Source organism: Podarcis gaigeae, assembly GCF_964106915.1.
Source record: "Podarcis gaigeae genome assembly, chromosome: 17".
NCBI classification, from domain to species: Eukaryota; Metazoa; Chordata; class Lepidosauria; order Squamata; family Lacertidae; genus Podarcis; species Podarcis gaigeae.
Window position 1 is genome coordinate 37,554,747 of NC_139694.1, and position 9,519 is coordinate 37,564,265.

Sequence of the window (9,519 nt, forward strand, 5' to 3'; positions counted from 1 at the left end):
TATGATATTACCTTGAGTATGACTGATGTGTTAGGTCACCCTATAATTCTACAGGGGAATATTCTCACTGTAGTGGAGAAGACTGTGGCCTAGGTGGTTGTGCTTAGTCTGCTGCCAAGGTGCTATCTGTTGATGGGCAACTTCAGTGCCCCTGCTCTTCCTTCAGTATCTTTCAGCCAGACCTGGAATGCCCAGCCATTCAAATAGAGGACACCTTCATACAGAGAACTGTCACCAGTCCACATCTTAAGCCTCTGACAGCCTTGAAAACTGACAACTGTCTTCTGTAAAATAGGACACCTGAGCATCTTATATTTGCTCTTCTTCTTCTGCTAATGAGTGAACATCATGCCATTTCCTCTTTCATCCCGGCCTTTTCCACATTCTGAATAATCTAAATAGGATCCGTTTGGTTGTATATTTAGGTTACTTTCTAAACAATGCAAAATTAAAAGTCAGTCTTCGGTGACCAACCGAAGTCCATAGCAAGGCCATTGCCTATAGCAAGGAGTGCTAGGATGGGAAGCATCCATGTAATCCACCTTGTCTTAGACACACACCAGTGATGCATCAGAGGAGCACTTGGCTTCATTTAGTTCTTAAGGGGAGAGATAGATGGAGAGAGAGAGAGAGAGAGAGAGAGAGAGAGAGAGAGGTGTTGCATTGGAAGTAAGCAGGGACACCGCGGGGGCTTGAACCCCGTCCTGGAAACCAGGAGCGCCAACCACCAGCATCTTTTGCTTTTTTTTGGCCAATGCAACAAGGTGAAAAGCAAAACCTGAGAGAACACTCTGAATACAGAATGTTCTCTCAGGAAAAAAGAAAACCCTTAAGAACGATGAAGTTGCAGACAGAACACAATTGAGGTCTTATCCCTTGCCATTAATAAGAGATGTCATGTTGCCATGAGTGCCATGTTGACTGCCATTAATTTGCAGGGCAGAACAGAGAGACTGGTTCCAGTCTTCAAACTCCGCCTTTATGCTCACCTTTTTGTTTGTCCCTCTGAAGTGTGAATTCATGGGCCTGGAACTTCCTTCTGCTGGTCTGTGAAAAGCAATCTGGACGCATTAGTTTGTCCCCGGCCCTTTCCCCCCAATTCCAGAGAAATGTTTTTGGAACACAGCTCTTCTGACTGACCTGACTTCTGCAGAAAGAGCTGGCTTCACCTGAGTGTGGTGGGCTCTGGGACAGAACTGTGAAGAGATCAAGCGGGGGGAAATGGAGAAGCCAGCACTAAAGGATTGGACTGAAAAAGATCACTGAATTGTGGAGTGTGAAGTTCACTTGCCGTTAAGTTTCCTGAAGGCTTGCAAAATTATACTTCTTGTGTCACTGAGATGCACCTGGAAGAGACTAGGGTCTTCAGCAGCCCTCCCCTCCAGACACAGGAGCAAAAACAGCCGGTTACCTAAAGCAGCGCAGTCAAGACGCAGGTGTCTCTCAATCCTGCACTGCAGATGTTCACTTGATGCATCAAGAGCTCTGACACTGCCTCTTACTTGTCAATGGAGCAGCTCTGCTTCTGGCACAGGTAGCTCTGCGAGGTCTGTAAAAAAAAGAGCTGGAACAAAACAAGGCTGGCTGTCCCACCAAAGATGTACCTTATTATGTGGCGATGGCACAGGAAAGGGCCTCCCCTGCAGTGGTGTCCCGACAAGAGAAGTCCCTCCAGGTAGAAGCACGGAGAGCGACGGCATTAAGCTTTCAAGTTCGCAGCTCTTCTGAAAAAGGGATTGAATAACCAACATTGCTCAATACAAGCTCTTTGGAATATTTAGTTTGCATATTTGATGGGTGATTCCATTTAGAGCCTACCTTTTCTCCAACAGGCTCAGGGTGCTTGAATGGTCCCCCTCACTGCGACCTGAAAGAATCTTTGTACAAAGAGTTGCAGGCAGAACACAACAGAGATTTTCCCCTCAGCCAAGCACAAGATACTCACCTAGTTGACCTTCAGCCAGAAGACACACAACTGTATTGCTGCCATAGTTATTAGTGCCTATTGCCACCTCTGAGAATTCAAAAGCTTTTTTAATAGAAGCTACGATTGCAGTTGAAGGTTACAGTGAGAGGTTACAGGCAAAGGAAGCAGTTTGCCACACCAGGTTTTAAATATATTGCCTTAGGAACAGATGAGCTGGCGAGGATCCTGATTTTAGTATTTGATGGAAACCCAGCAACTATCAACCCTATCTTGCAAGTTTTCACCAAAAAGTCAGCAATACAATTTGGGTCAAATTAAATTTCTAATAAAGTCTCAGCATTTATGGATCGTGTTCCCTGCAGTAAACAATCATACATGTACCCCAGGCAAAGAAAATTGGGAGCTACATGCCTCCTTTATTTACAGGATTGAAGGGTACAGACGTCTATTCTAAAATGTTTCACAAATGTGGGTTATTATGATTTTGTGTGGCCCCGCTCTGGTCATTAGTGGAACAATCAGCCACCCCCTTATGTATGAGTAAAAATGGTCAGAGAGTCGGGATTCATAAGATTGCAAATATTTTCTCAGTCATTTCAGCCTTCCCATTAGCAGACAACATCTTCTGCCCTTTATATACAGGAAAAAATTGTCATGGCTCATCCTTCCTAATTGTGAATATGTTTGTGCTTAAACGTTTGCTGGACTTTTTTTGCTTAAAAATGGCTGACAAAATGGTGAAAACCTCTAATCACTCCAGTGCCTCTACCAGGCCGCCTCTACCATTGTCATCAGTAGATTGGCTCTCAAAATGCCTTCTTTGCTTTTTCACACTGAAATCAGCAAGGCAATTGCTACAGACAAAGGAAGCAGTTTGATGCATCAGCTTTTAAAATGGGTATTCTAAATACCTAAATACACTTAGGAACCGAATTACTGGTGAGGATGCAAAATGCTGACATGTTTGGAACCTTTCGGATTTATACACACCTGAAGGAACCAAAACTCAACAATATTTTGGTGACCCTCTTCTGCAGTTGCCCAGTAAGTACAATTCGTTTGGCTTCAGATGCCAAATGCCACCACTTTTAAGCAGCTGCTGAAGAGGGTTTGTTATTCTACTCCTTGGAAGCCACAATATACATAAAATTAAGTTCTGCCCATTAGTGAAGGAGCTTATCTATAGTCCCCAAGAAGCTATCACAAAATGGCTGCAAAGCATTTTTGTCAACAAGGCAATCTGAGCTAAAATGAAATTAAATGGAACTATGTTGTCTTCTGTGCCTCTGCTTTCCTCTTTATTGCATGCACATCTTTCTTTCCCCCTGGATCCCCCTACCCTTCTCACTTCTAAGTCTTACCTGTGTTAAAATCTTACCCATCTTGGTTTTTCCAACTTCTGGAGCGAGGTTCTGGAGCGAGTGGTCGCAGACCAGATCCAGGGGCCCTTGGAAGAAGCTGGTTTTCTGGGTCCATTTCCATCAGGGTTTAGGCCTGCTTTTGGCCCAGAAAGGGCCTTGGTCGCCCTGCACCTCTGGCGAGAGACAAGGGGAGGCGCTCAGTGACCCCCAGTGCCTTCCATCAGCTTCGGCTGGTGTCCCAGTTGCGCCCCTCTCTGGACAGGGGTAGCCTGACTCCTGCTGTCTCTGCTCTGGGAACCCCTTCTTGGGTCGTTCCTTTTGTTTTGATTTTGTACATTTGATATTTTATGTGAACCGGCCTTAGACCTTCGGGTATAGGGCGGTATAGAAATTCAATAAATAATGATAATAAGACCTTCAGCAACAGAAACGCCAAACTTCTTTTTATGAAATGGCTTCTCCTTTTAAAAGAAAAGCCTTCTATTTTCTGCAGTTATTCTTCACTCTGCTTGAAGCAGACTTCATCTCCACCTACCCTTTCCTCTGCTCCTTTGTACATCCAAAGACTGGTTGGTTGAAAAGTAAATAAACTTGATTTCGTCCCTGACGTTCAATGTATCTTTGTTTTCCCTTGGCCTTTCTAGTCATCAGGTGTATCTGCTTTTCTTGATTCTCTTTAAAATCTTCATCTTGGTGTTTTTTTATGTGTTATCTATCTATCTATCTATCTATCTATCTATCTATCTATCTATCTATCTATCTATCATCTATCTATCTATCTATCTATCTATCTATCTCTATCTATCATAGAGATCACAAGGGGAAATTTGTTGTATCTTTTTTTAAAGTTGTAAATAACAACTTCAGCTCTGACCAGTGAGAGGGCAAAAACCAGTATTTATTGCCAGGGACAGTCTCACTCCCTAGACTCTGGCTCGCTCCTTCCACCACCTGTCAGTCATAAGGACACATAAAATAGTCCCTTGGCGCATTAATACAGTGGATTCAAATGGGTTTGTTTTCAACATGGGATCACTGCGCATGGATGAGAAAGTAGTGCCGGCCCCACTCTCTAATAACAGGGTTGCTATGATGCCAACTTGAATAAAATACGGGTGCGGGTGGGTGGTAAGCCCTGCCCTACATAGTCACATGACATTGCACACACAATTAAATGGCAATGGCCATCAAGTTGGGGTTGGGGGTTTCCCAGCCCCCTCAATTATTTTGGGGGGGGGGGGTATGGGCTTAAGAGAAGTTAGCTCCTAAGCCAGGGTATGTGTCATTCCTGGATCCATGTCTTTGTTTGCTTGGCTATGTGTAGAACCTGCTGTGCCTTTTAATGACATTTTGACCAAGTTTTGCACTGATCTGAACATTAAAGATTTTGGTAGACACTGCAGCCTGAGTTTGAATTCTTCTTTGAGTGACAGGCAGGAAACTCTCCTCCACAGTGTGCTTTTTTGGAGGTTCTCCTTGTGGGAGGGGCCCCAGGGGCCCCAAAATGGATAGCCTATCGCTTTAAGAAAATGCTAAGAAACTGTTAAAGTTATCTACCTCTATCTATCTATCTATCTATCTATCTATCTATCTATCTATCTATCATCTACAATCGACATCTAAAATTGCCAACTATGAATATCACAAGGGAAAATTTGTTGTATCGTGTTTTAAAGTTGTAAATAATAACTTCAGCTTGGACCAGTGAGAGGGCTAAAACCAGTATTATTGCCAGGGACAGTCAGCGGCGGAGGAAGCCGCTCGGGCGCCTGGGGTGTGAGCTGCCCATAGGGGCAGGGCGAGGGTGGGGCAAGCCGTTCATGGGGTGGGGTGCACCGTGGGGCCTCCAAAGTCTGCCTGCCTCCTCCCGCTCAGTCACCCTTCAGCTGGGGGGGGGGGAGGCAGTGGGTGGACTGTTAGGGCAGCACGGAGCCTGCGCATGCCCAAGCCACCACATCTCCCAGGAGAGACGCTTGGCTTGGGCCCACTGCAGGCCCCGTGGTGAGTGCCGTCCGGCATTTTGTCACCCCCATCAGTGGGGACACCGAGGGCGGCCCCGCACCTACCGCACCCCCCTTCCTTCGCCCCTGGTTGCAGGTGGTGTGACCAGTGGTTCGGGGGGGAGAACTGCCCCCCTAATCAAGTAAATAAAAAATATACTTAACTAACCAATTGTGTCACAGGTAAATCAGTGCTGCCCCCCCATTGCCGTGTGTCTTCTTTTTCCAGGACACATCCTCTTTTTCAGGGGTAACATTTTACAAATTTGCCAAAATGTCTCTGGCTATACTTTCTGGATGAGTCCTAGACAAGACTGGTGATTGAAGAGTTGTTTTCCCCTTCTCTTCTCTTCTCCTGCCCCCCTCAGCAATATATCACAGCTTCTATAGCCTATGTATGGTGTTGTTGTTGTTGTTGTTTAGTCGTTTAGTCGTGTCCGACTCTTCGTGACCCCATGGACCAGAGCACACCAGGCACTCCTGTCTTCCACTGTCTCCTGCAGTTTGTTCAGACTCATATTGGTAGCTTCGAGAACACTGTCCAACCATCTCATCCTCTGTAATCCCCTTCTCCTTGTGCCCTCCATCTTTCCCAACATCAGGGTCTTTTCCAGGGAGTCTTCTCTTCTCGTGAGGTGGCCAAAGTACTGGAGCCTCAGCTTCAGGATCTGTCCTTCCAGTGAGCCCTCGGGGCTGATTTCCTTAAGAATGGAGAGGTTTGATCTTCTTGCAGTCCATGGGACTCTCAAGAGTCTCCTCCAGCACCATAATTCAAAAGCATCAGTTCTTCGGCGATCAGCCTTCTTTATGGTCCAGCTCTCACTTCCATACATCACTACTGGGAAAACCATAGCTTTAACTATACGGACATTTGTTGGCAAGGTGATGTCTCTGCTTTTTAAGATGCTGTCTAGGTGTGTCTTGCTTTTCTCCCAAGAAGCAAGCGTCTTTTAATTTTGTGACTGCTGTCACCATCTGCAGTGATCATGGAGCCCAAGAAAGTAAAATCTCTCACTGCCTCCATTTCTTCCCCTTCTATTTGCCAGGAGGTGATGGGCCCAGTGGCCATGATCTTCGTTTGTTTGATGTTAAGCTTCAGACCATATTTTGTGCTCTCCTCTTTCACCCTCATTAAAAGGTTCTTTAATTCCTCCTCACTTTCTGCCATCAAAGTTGTGTCATCTGCATATCTGAGGTTGTTGATATTTCTTCCGGCAATCTTAATTCCGGCTTGGGATTCATCCAGCCCAGCCTTTCGCATGATGAATTCTGCATATAAGTTAAGTAAGCAGGGAGACAATATACAGCCTTGTCGTACTCCTTTCCCAATTTTGAACCAATCAGTTGTTCCATATCCAGTTTTAACTGTAGCTTCTTGTCCCACATAGAGATTTCTCAGGAGACAGATGAGGTGATCAGGCACTCCCATTTCTTTAAGAACTTGCCATAGTTCGATTAAATCTGCAGTGCAACTGCAGTAGGAATACCCTGTAGAGTTCTGGTCACTGATCCTCAAAAAGGATATTGCAGAGCCCAGAAAAGTGCTGAAACGGGCAGTCAAAATGATTGGGGAGGAGCAGTTCTCCTTGAAGGAAAGTTTACATTGAGCTTTTTAGCTTAGCAAAAGGATGCGTAAGGTGGGACATGATAGGGGAATATTAAATTACACATGGATGGTGAAGAGAAAGTGGACAGATTCCCCCCGCCCCAATAATAGTAGAAGCTGTCTAATGAAACTGATTGCTGATTGAGGAGAGCCAAGAGGAAGACAACACTTCACACAGTGTGTAGTTAAAATGAGGCATTTATTGCAACAAGATGTGACAGACACTCTGAAGAAAGTCTAGGAATAGACAGAAATATGCAGTGATGGCTACCAACTTAGAAGCTTTCTAAACTATCCGCGATGGCTTTGTTCTGCCTCCAGGACTGGCGACACCATGTCTCTGAAGAGCGCCATCTTTCTCATAGGCACCCGTCTGGCCACTGTGGGGAATGTTGACCTCTGGTCCTGATCCAGCACGACTCTTACGTTGTTATGGCAAGCAGATAGTCAGCAGGCAAACTTTTTAAGCATGCAGGGTTAGCGATGATGGGCAAAAACAGTACCTGGTGAATGTCTGCTTGCCTTGCAGATTTTAAAAGCATGGGCTCAAGCCCTTTGAGATGGCTCATCCACGTTCAGTGAAGTCTCTCACAGAGAGTTCTTTAAAGTGACAGTGTGTATGTAGCCGTGGGAGTCTGGCAGCCCTGCTTAGGAGTTCCCAGCCCCGAATTGCCAGCAAGCAGTTCCAGCTAATGACAGAGGTCATCCCATGTTGGACAAATGCCAGGGCCCAGAGGACTGAAGGTGCCACCATTTTTTACCTCACATTAGGCCAATCCCAAAGTCAGATGCTATAGTCCAGTCCTGAGCTTCTGGGGTTAAGAGGAATGATGGTCTTCTGTGGGTGTGGGGCTCCTGGGCAGGCTGAGTTAATGCAGGAGGCCTGCTTGACAGATCCCACCCCTCTCACCAATCACCTGAGAGGAGAGGGTTTGGGATCTTGCCTGTCCTGAAGCCAGGATCAGGAAGGAGGCAGAGAGAGGGATGGATAACTTAAGGCTGGAGACAGGAAATTGAATATCACCTTTATAAAGGTAAAGGGACCCCTGACCATTAGGTCCAGTCGTGACCGACTCTGGGGTTGCGGCACTCATTTCGCTTTATTGGCCGAGGGAGCCGGCGTACAGCTTCCGGGTCCTGTGGCCAGCATGACTAAGCCGCTTCTGGTGAAACCAGAGCAGCGCACAGAAACACCATTTACCTTCCCACTGGAGCAGTACCTATTTATCTATTTGCACTTTGACATGCTTTCAAACTGCTAGGTGGGCAGGAGCAGGGACCGAGCAATGGGAGCTCACCCTGTCGTGGGGATTCGAACGGCCGACCTTCCAATTGGCAAGCCCTAGGCTCAGTGGTTTAGACCAGGAGTAAGCAAACTTTTTCAGCAGGGTGCCGATCCACTGTCCCTCAGACCTCTGGGGGCGGGCGGCGGACTATATTTTGAATTTTTTTTTAAACAAATTCCTATGCCCCACAAATAACCCAGAGATGCATTTTAAACAAAATGACACATTCTCGTCATGTAAAAGCACACTGATTCTGGGACCGTCTGCAGGCCAGATTGAAAAGGTGAAGACTCCTGCCCTGGGCCTCAGAGGAGCTCTGCACGGCCGGACTACAGATGCCACACAACCCCTGTTCCGCATTTGTAAGAACACAGCCCTTGAGTGTGGCACCACCTACACTTTGGAACTCCCTGCCTCTTCTCGGTGCCTGCTAAAAGCACATTCCTGCTTAGGCAAGGTCACCCAAAGGCTTAGAAAGCTGAGGTAATTTTAATCTGTTTTGGCATTTTAACTTTGTACCTTGGGTTGGGTTTTTCGATTTTACTGTATATGTTATCAACTCAGTCTGGCAAGTTAGCAGTTCCAGTGTCTCTCGGTCCTTGTTTAATTGGGCTGGTGGCTGGGATAATTCAGGTGAAGTTTTTTGCAGGGACTCAAGAGTCTGTTCCATCTGTTCCTTCAGGCACAGGCTCGAGGCTAGTTGTGGGCCGTCCACAATGCCGGCAGGCTCCTCATGAGTAGTGCTGGGAGCAAGGGCCTCATAACTGTTTGCTGTAGGGAAGTTTCTACAGATCTCGTTTAGGTCATTGTCAGGTAGGAAATCCCTGATATTAGTCTGTTTTTTGGCCGTGCTCGTGGCTTCATTGGAATGCTGCCTGCAGCGTTTCTTCCCTCTCATGTCGGCAAATAAAAAAGGGAGAGGATTTCTCAAAATTGCAGGGTCAGGGCAGGTTGTGCTGTTAATGAGCCCTGCTCCCTTTAACAGTCTTTAACTGCCACACTTATCTTTATCTGCCGCGAATTCTTGCAGATTTATGGGAGAAGTAGAAATAATCTGAACCATAAACAATAAAACTTCTAAAATAAACACCTTAAGGCGTCTTAGGGCCCTTAGAACCCACCAAAGTAGGTAATAAAAACAAAGCTTTACCGAGCATAGGACAAGGCTGCCGTTCACGTCGCCATCTTGAATCCTAATCTCCTGTTTTATCTTTTTTTAAGCCGCTTTGAGTGTTCTTCCTTTTTTTAAAAAAAAGTTTTAATCATTTTTTCATACAAACAACAACCGCAAAAGACACATACAACAAAAAAAACATAATAACACTAACACAATTTGAGA

At 45.9% G+C, this 9,519-nt stretch overlaps 1 long non-coding RNA gene across 3 annotated transcripts; it reads right to left on the reverse strand.

Moving 5' to 3' along the window:
• Nucleotides 1-494: 494 nt before the first annotated feature.
• On the reverse strand, nt 495-4,220 carry LOC310834536. Of its 3 annotated transcripts, XR_014559295.1 has the most exons (5): nt 3,824-3,984; nt 1,412-3,459; nt 1,141-1,196; nt 990-1,047; nt 495-598 (listed from the first exon to the last, which is right to left on the reverse strand). It is a non-coding gene; the product is annotated as an uncharacterized lncRNA (long non-coding RNA). The 3 variants fall into 3 exon arrangements; XR_014559296.1 differs by lacking the exon at nt 3,824-3,984 and having other exon boundaries at nt 1,412-3,622; XR_014559297.1 differs by lacking the exon at nt 495-598 and having other exon boundaries at nt 989-1,047; nt 1,412-3,461; nt 3,824-4,220.
• Nucleotides 4,221-9,519: the final 5,299 nt, after the last annotated feature.